The sequence below is a fragment of the Vicia villosa genome, linkage group LG1, assembly GCF_029867415.1.
Source record: "Vicia villosa cultivar HV-30 ecotype Madison, WI linkage group LG1, Vvil1.0, whole genome shotgun sequence".
Lineage (NCBI taxonomy): Eukaryota > Viridiplantae > Streptophyta > Magnoliopsida > Fabales > Fabaceae > Vicia > Vicia villosa.
The window spans coordinates 140,811,602-140,819,969 of record NC_081180.1 but is presented as its reverse complement, the minus strand read 5'-3'; positions in this window follow the sequence as shown (position 1 = coordinate 140,819,969).

The window sequence follows — 8,368 nt, the reverse complement described above, 5'->3', positions numbered from 1 at the left end:
CATTAGTTGAATTGCTAATTTGAAAATGTTCAAATAAAATAGACTTTTATGTAGGCTATTAGGCCAATCAGACCTCCGAAAATGTAAGGCCCGAGCCTAAAAACAAGTCTTTAATATGCCACATGCCAAACTTAGGCTTTGAATTTTTTAGTAGGTCAGGGTCACGCTTGGCAAAGCCTATCTCGCCCTAGCCTATTTCCACCCCTAATTGTAAGTTCTATCATAATAACATAAAGACCAAATAGTGTTTCAAATATCAAGCAGGTATAGAATAAACGGTACAAACTTAAAGTTGAGAAAATGGGACCGAGGTCGGAAATGCAACACCCTTTGAAACTTTTGGGTGATAACCAATATGTTTCAAGCTTCAAAACTTATGAGGACAAAGTTACGGTTCGTGACATATTTTGGACTCATCTCAAAAGTATCAAGTTGTTCAACAAATTTCCAACCGTTCTTATAATTGATTCGACGTACAAGACCAACAAGTATAGACTTTCGCTTCTAGAAATTGTTGGTGTGACCTCCACAGGCAAGACATATTCGGTTGGATTCGCTTTTTTGGAATGTGAAAAAGAAGATAATTTTACATGGGCTTTGGGAATATGTAAGACTTTGTTGGTTGATCAAAAGAATATGCCTAGTGTCATCGTTACCGACCGAGATAATGCTCTTAAGAATGTGGTCGGTATCGTCTTTCCGACATCCTCGCATTACTTTGTCGGTATCACATAACATGCAATGTGAGAGCTAAGCTCAAACTTGCGATTGGCACGAAAGAAAGAAAGGATGACAACGGAAACATCATCAAAGCCTTTTTTTCGGATGTGCACATCCGAAGTCACTTTAATTAAAAAAAAGTGCCTTCGAAAGTGCATCTCTGAATGTACGTTTTTTTCTTTAAAAAATGGTATTTTCGAATGTGCACTTCCGAAATCATATATTTTTTAAAAACAGATCCATTCAGAGATGAACTTTCGAAATATATAAACATTATTAAATTTCGTCACGGGTTCCTAAGAAGCTAGAGAGGAAATTGTAAAAAAAATTAAAATGCGGGGTCCATAAATTTGGGTTGATACTTAGTACCACACGTGGGTCAATTACGTGGATGGCGGCTAGGTCAGAATTGCATACTCAAAGTCGTGGATGACCTCATCATTTTGCGTCATTTTTTGTCAAATTGTGTTACTTTTGTTTTTTTGTTTTCTAGTACATGACTTTATGTTATTTTATGTCCACATAAATAAAAAATATTCAACCCTAAATATACTCTCATCTTTTAATACAAAATTTTAGTTCTCTATTTTCACAAATTTCTGTCTTTTTTTTTTCCCACAAATAAAAACTTAAACATTGCACCATTCCTTTTTTCCACCATTCGTGTGAAAAGATTTGATAAAGATTGTACTAGTATATTGCACAAATGGATTTGAACTTTTGAACTTTTGAACTTCTTAGTGAATACAAAAATGAAAATGACTTTTAATTATTTTAATTTATCTTACTTTACCAATTCATGTGGTTGAGTTTTCTTCATGAATTGTTTGAGTGTGCAAAGAGAAGTCAAGTCACAATCCTTTTCATACAAAAGCTTTTCCATCACAGTTAGAAATGGGTGCATTGAATGGTCACCAAATGCATTCCCTTTGAACTTGTTTCCAAATAACCAAATTTAAGATTTTGGCTAAATGTTTAGAAAGTCCTCCCAAAAAAATGGATATTGTCATTTTGATTAAGACTTTTCCAAATCACCAATATAATTAATTAACCTTGTCAATACGTATCTTTGGAATTCAAGAGTTTTCCTATACCTTGCAGCTTCTAGGAAAGCCCATATTTAGCTTAATTAATTTAGTGTTGCTTTCACTCTATATGACTAACAAAATGTAAGTCAAATTTAAGTTTGACATGTACTATCTTATATTTGAATGCACTGTGTATTCCTCTATTTAATTAAAATATGATAGTAGTCTCAATTTTATATATCCATGCAATTTAGTTCCTATACCAATTTTTTTAACCACAAAATGGTAATTTTAGGTTTGAAAGGACGAGTTTCTTGCATATTTTTATTAAGTTAATTAAACATTTTATTAATAAAACTATTCTAGCACAATGAATAGAATAATAAGTAGATAAGAAGTTACTATAGGAGAAAGAATAAAAGAGAACAACAAAAACAAGAATCGTACGGTCAAAAGGGAAGAAGCAAGACAACTACAAGAGTTAGACCATCAATAATTGAAGTTGAAAAAGAAGCTTTTGATATTAGTCTTAAATTACCACAACACTTGAATTTTGACTTGATTTAAAATTAGTAGGGGAGATAAAAATTCACCATCAAATAGTCTATTATTGTACTCTCAAAATTCTGGTACACAGATACCAGATGTCGAATCAGATGTCACGACACTGATATCAGACCAGTCACAACAACAAAAACAGTTGTGCAAGTAAGTAAATTGCTGAAAGTAAATAATACAGGTAGTTGTTAACCAATTTCGGTGCAACATCACATACTCTGGGGGCATTCAAGTCAGAGAGGAAATCCACTAAAATAGTATTAGTTTGAAGCCTAAGTAAACAACATCTGGCTTACAATCTTCTCACCTAATCATTACCCGTGTTATGTCTATCTAAGACACTCCTAGATATGTGACCACTATCACTTCCCTTCAATCACACAACAGTGATAACAACTTCAATCAAATAATAGAAGACACACTTCCAAGACACACAATGCACTTTTGCTTAAAAGCTTATGAATGATTGACAAATTACAACTCAAACTCAGTCCAACTCTAATATCAAGGTGATAATAGAGTGGCTCACACTAAATAATGAACAAACTAAAACCCTAAAAAAAATCTTCAATACGCTCGGCTTAGTTGATGCATTAGGTTTATATCGTTCTTTTAAATAGCCTCTTGAATCAAATTGATGCAAATCCACAAATTGACTATTGTATAATTTATGTAGAAAACTTCTCTTTAAAATAAGGAACAAACAACACATGTTTCCTAAAATGTCCCAACATCCTATTTTATGAAACAATTGTACATCTAGAATAGAAACATTTGTTCCAAAATTAATCCTTCTTGTATTGCGAAAATATGTGAGATAAAATAGCAGAGAATCTCACATGTAAATAAATCAAATCTTCAAAGAAGTAAAAACGCGGCCTAAAGATTGAGAAAAACATACGAAAAGGGAGTTTAAATTGGATTTTCAAAAAAAATTATTTTAGAAAAACTATTTCCTTAAACAAATGAGATAAACAAGATAAGAAGGAGGAATGACATTTTAAGTTTATACAAGTTCACCTTAGAAAAGGTTAATCTCGTCCACCCGCCAAGGTAAATTCGTCTTCAAAAAAGACTTAATCCACTAATCTTGAAAGATTACAAACAACCTCTAAGTGTCTATAAAGACACATTAGCTCTCTCAAGTATTTGGACTAACTACCTAGTCACTTGAGGGAAATAAATCTTAACAGATTTATAATAGAAAGTGTTTACAAATAATGCTAATAGATAAGCAAATGAAACAAAGTTTTAAGAACAAATGTTTACACAAAAATGAGCAACAACTCTTTGTGCTCTTAAGATTCTCTTAGAAATAACTTTCTCTCTATGGAGTATTTAGAATAGTATCTCTCAAAATTTCTTTCTCTTGCTTTTCTTTCACGTTGAAGTTTTTAGTATGTAGTAATTGAGCAACATTTCTTCAATGGGGAGTGCTTCTAGCTTATATAACAGATTTTTTTTCTTAGAAATAATGCTTTTTAGTATGTAGTCTTTGAAGCTTAATTGAAAATAAATGTGATTAAGCACAACCTTCTATTTTCTTGATTCCTTTGTCGTCTTGCATTTATTTCCCTGATAATTGTCTTGGAAATGATAGATTTTTCCTTATTCTCGCTCGTCCCATGCTTAGTCTTTAACTGCTTTGTTAGTCTGAAGTTTAATCGGTTGTAACAAGATCAATTCTCTTGTCAGTTACGTATCCCACCCTCTTATAAATATCCTTCTGTTCCACTCTCCTTCATCCTTCTTCGGTCTATCTTTTACAAAAATCCTTCACATATTTTTTTTATCTCATGGCTTCAAAGACCTTCGCCGATAATGACGAAATCCTTGAGGTCATTCATGAAGTTTGTTTGAATTTCTCTAACCTAATGGCTGCTGGATTTAACATGGCTTCGAGTATTCTTGCTCAAGGATGGGGTGGATATTTTGCTATGCTGCATGAACCAATTCATCCTAATCTGGTCAAAGATTTCTGGAAATATGTTTCTATGAGTATTCATGAGCAATCCATTTGTTCTCATGTTTTTTGCTGTCCAATCGTCATCACTCCTACCTCTATTGCTCAAGCCATAGGTTGTTTTCATCCTTGTGGTATTACTGTTGAAAATTTCAGTCTCAAGTATACTTTTGTCGAGAAGTTCATCTGTATCCACGGTGTGTCTTCTTCTAAATATGAACCCATAAATCCTGCAAAGCAAATTCCTTTTGCTAAAACCTGGTTCCGCCTCCTTCTAACCAACTTTCGTCCTAGAGGAGATAACCTGAACATTCTGACCCACGATGATAGACTGTTCATTTACTTCATGCTTTCTGATTACAATGTTGACTTGGCCCAAACTATTTTCAACTTCCTGAAGGAATATGTTATCGTCTCAATAAGCAAACACAAATTCTTTCATTCTATTTGGGAGACTTCTGTCTAAACTTTTCTTCCAGGCACAAATCATCAATTTTGTTTGATCGGTTGGACCAGAAGATGTTCTTGAGTCAGTCAGTTGTGAAGTCTTTGAAGCTTAAAGTTATCATGTTGTTTGTATTTCTCTATGTTTTCTTGCTCTCTAAGTTATTTATGTTTTTTGTGTTTCCTTTTCTACCCCATTTCTTATCATCAATAAGACTTGTCGTTTTGCTTTTTAATCTTTTATCTTCAAATTCGTGTGTTTAACTATTAAAATTCAATTAAAGATTCTTAAATTTTTTATTTTGATAAAAAAGGGAGAAAAATAATGATGACTTTGATTCATGTCTAACTCTCTAAAAATCTCACTACTTACATTTTCTAACATTATATATGTGCAAAGAGATCTTAAATGAGTTTCAGGAACATGTTGATTCTAGTGAATGGATTTAGCCCTGATAAAGATTAGATAAAGAATTTTTGTTGTTCATAAATATCTGATAAATCAAGCTTTAACAGAAATATCTGATAAATCAAGCTTTAATAGAAATATTTGATAAGACATGATCTAATTAACTAAAGCTCTGATAATTCAAGATCTGATAAGTGAACGCTTCTACTAAAATCAGACTCTGATAAAACAAGGCTTTGATATCCCTTATCTGACGGGAGCTTACACTTCTCAATAGGAGTTTTCTCTATCTAACTCTAATAATTTTTATGATATTACCTTGTAAAATTATTTCATTAAAATACATGGTTTTGTCATCATTAAAAAGGGGGAGATTGTTAGAACAAGATTTGATTTTGCATTTAATCTCTAGTTTTGGTGATAAGAATACATATATTTTATATGTAACAATTTTGTACTCTAATAACTTCTCAAGTGTGTAGATAAAATATTTTGATTGATTATGGATAACTATCTAAAAAGATCATCAGAATCAGCGCTGACACACCTCAGGAGAACTATTCATCTGTTTCTAAAGTAACATCAGTAGTTATGAAGAATGTTGAATATTTGCTAGAAAAAGATCTTCAAGTGTTTCTAAGATAATCTACTCTTTCAGATCAGAAGTCAAGATTTCAAGCTCGGATAAGCTTTTGTTTCCAGCTCAAAATTCAAGATATGTCATTCAGACAAGTTGTTAAGTTCAACTCTAAAGACAAGGTTCTGACTCTGAACACTCTAATACTCTTGGTATATTCACGCTACTTGATCTCTTCTATACTCTCATTACTTCAGATCAAAAGTATATCTTTAAGAAGGAAAGATCAGAATCTTGCGCTAGAAGAAAAATTGTACAATAGTACACTACTTTCTCCACTATTGTGAGGACGTATGTACGGCCAAAAATTTTGTGTGCTCTTTGCCTCTCACGATCTTATTTGAGCCATTATGTCGGCTGGCAAGCAAAGCGACGTCTTGTCCTTCTCAACGGTCTATATTTTGGGTCATCATCATGTCTTAACCTATTAAGTTCATCGTTGAAGTAGGTCAAGAATTCTGGATTTTCATAAACTACACTGTGGTATCTGTTGGGCCTCCACCAATAAATATCCATATATATTGGGCCTCCGTCACGAGCAATACTCCCTCAGCGGCCATGAAATAGTGTAGCCTTAATATCGTACTCATTGCAAGCAGCCACTACATCCTCTTGTTATGGAATTTACATGTGTGGTTTAGTTTTTTAGGATTTGTTGGAACAAGTTGTTTAGTTTGAGAAAACAAGGTTTTAGGCTCCAAGAAATCACCGCACGAACATGTTGTACATCCTCTGCAAAAGAAAAAAATTAGAGAAACTGCTTCCTAAAGAAATAATTTCCACTCAAAGGTTTCCATGAAATGTTATATTTATCACGCAATTTTTAAAGTTTTTTGGGGTCACCTTTAGACAAAATCAACCTTCGATGAAAGTGATTTTTTCATAATTCAAGATAAACTTGTACTCATCCTTAAAAAATTTGGTAGTGATATCATCACCTTTTAAACTAGACATCAAAATTGATAATGAGAGATAGGGGCATGGGTCACCTGATTTTGTAACATGATGGTGAGACCTTGAAAATCAAAGGAGAAGGCAACCACGATGCGTACAGATGGTTGATCTTAGCAAAACTGGAAGCGACTATTGGGTCTTCAATATTTTTTCTCTCAGCCAGAAATCGTTTTCCCTCTCAAATCAATCACCTCATAATTTATATTGGTTCAGTCATATGTGCTCTCTCATGACCTACATCGAATCTTGAATTTTAATTTAAAAAAATCTTGCAGCAACAAATATATTTTGATGAAGAACACATTGCTCAACAAAAAGCCCAATTGACACGGTAAGGATCCCTCACCTTAGAGAAAAGATCTTTCACTTTTCTCTCTATAACTAGTAACAAACCCGTGCATTCGCACGGGTCATGTTACGGGACGCGCATTTGTTTCAGATGTATATTTTGTAATAGAAAAATGTCTGGTACCCGTGAAAAAATAATAATTGAATGTATAGAAAAATGTCTGGTACCTGTGAAAATAATAATAATTGAATGCATAGAAAAATTTTCAGTGCCCGTGCCGTGAAAAAATAATAATTGAATGTTTAGAAACATGTCTGGTACCCATGAAAAAATAATAATTGAATGTTTAAAAAATGTCTGGTACCCGTAAAAAAATAATAATTGAATGTATAGAAAAATGTCCGGTACTAGTGAAAAAATAATAATTTAATGTTTAGAAAAATGTCTGGTACCCGTGAAAAAATAATAATTGAATATATAGAAAAATGTCTGGTACCAGTGAAAAAATAATAATTGAATGTTTAGAAAAATGTCTGGTACCCGTGAAAAAATAATAATTGAATGCTTAGAAAAATGTCTGGTACCCGTGAAAAAATAATAATCTAAATATATAAAAAAATGTCTGGTACCCGTGGAAAAATAATAATTCAATGTATAGAAAAATGTCTGGTACCTGTGAAAAAAATAATAATTGAATGCATAGAAAAATTTTCGGTACCCGTGAAAAAATAACAATTGAATGTTTAGAAACATGTCTGGTACTCGTGAAAAAATAATAATTGAATGTATAGAAAAATGTCTGGTACCAGTGAAGAAAATAATAATTGAATGTTTAAAAAAATGTCTGGTACCCGTGAAAAATAATAATTGAATATATAGAAAAATGTCCGGTAACCGTGAAAAAATAATAATGAAATGTTTAGAAAAATGTCTGGTACCCGTGAAAAAATAATAATCTAAATATATAAAAAAATGTCTAGTACCCGTGACAAAATAATAATTAAATGTATAGAAAAATGTTTGAAACCCGTAAATATTAGAAGCTAAATAGAAACTAAATATTTGTCTTTCCAAGATGGAAGATTTTTAGTATTTTAGATTATATTTGTCTTTTCATCGAATAATTTTTAGAAACTAAATTAAGCTTTTTTAAAAGTGAAATATTTAAAAACTGTATATTAAAAATTATTAATTGTAAAAACATTTAATAGTGAAGAGTAATTGAAAATTTTCAATTCAATTAATTATAATATTCAAAATTAACAAAATCAAATCAAATCATTAAATCAAAAATATTTTGATTTTTATTAATAATTCCATTAAAAATTATTTGATAAAAAAATATTTGTAAGATAGATAGGAAGTG